This window comes from Salvelinus fontinalis, chromosome 3, assembly GCF_029448725.1.
Source record: "Salvelinus fontinalis isolate EN_2023a chromosome 3, ASM2944872v1, whole genome shotgun sequence".
Taxonomy (NCBI): domain Eukaryota; kingdom Metazoa; phylum Chordata; class Actinopteri; order Salmoniformes; family Salmonidae; genus Salvelinus; species Salvelinus fontinalis.
The window spans coordinates 65092641-65093003 of NC_074667.1; positions in this window are offsets into that span (position 1 = coordinate 65092641).

Genomic DNA, 363 nt, shown 5'->3' on the forward strand with positions numbered 1-363 from the left:
CTTGTTTGTTTTTACCAGAGCCTTATTTACCAGAGTAATCATGTTAAAAACTCTGTTTCCTAGGCCGTTGGTGCTTATTTTGGTAACCTGACGGTGAAAGCACAGTGATACATGAAGATCCCCCCTCTGCTACCAGTCTTTAGTGTGCAATGCAAAACACCGGTGTTATCAGATAAACAAAAAGTCATATTCTGAATTTTCTCTTTTTTTTTTAAACAACAGATTTTGAGCTGTAGATGACAGCCAAGAATGAAACGTCTGAATACTGCGTAAATGGAGTGTAGTGGTAAAACGTTCTATTAAAACGTATCCTATCAAGTTCACAAAGCGGGTACAGAAACTGAAAGCAAGAAACCTTTTTGG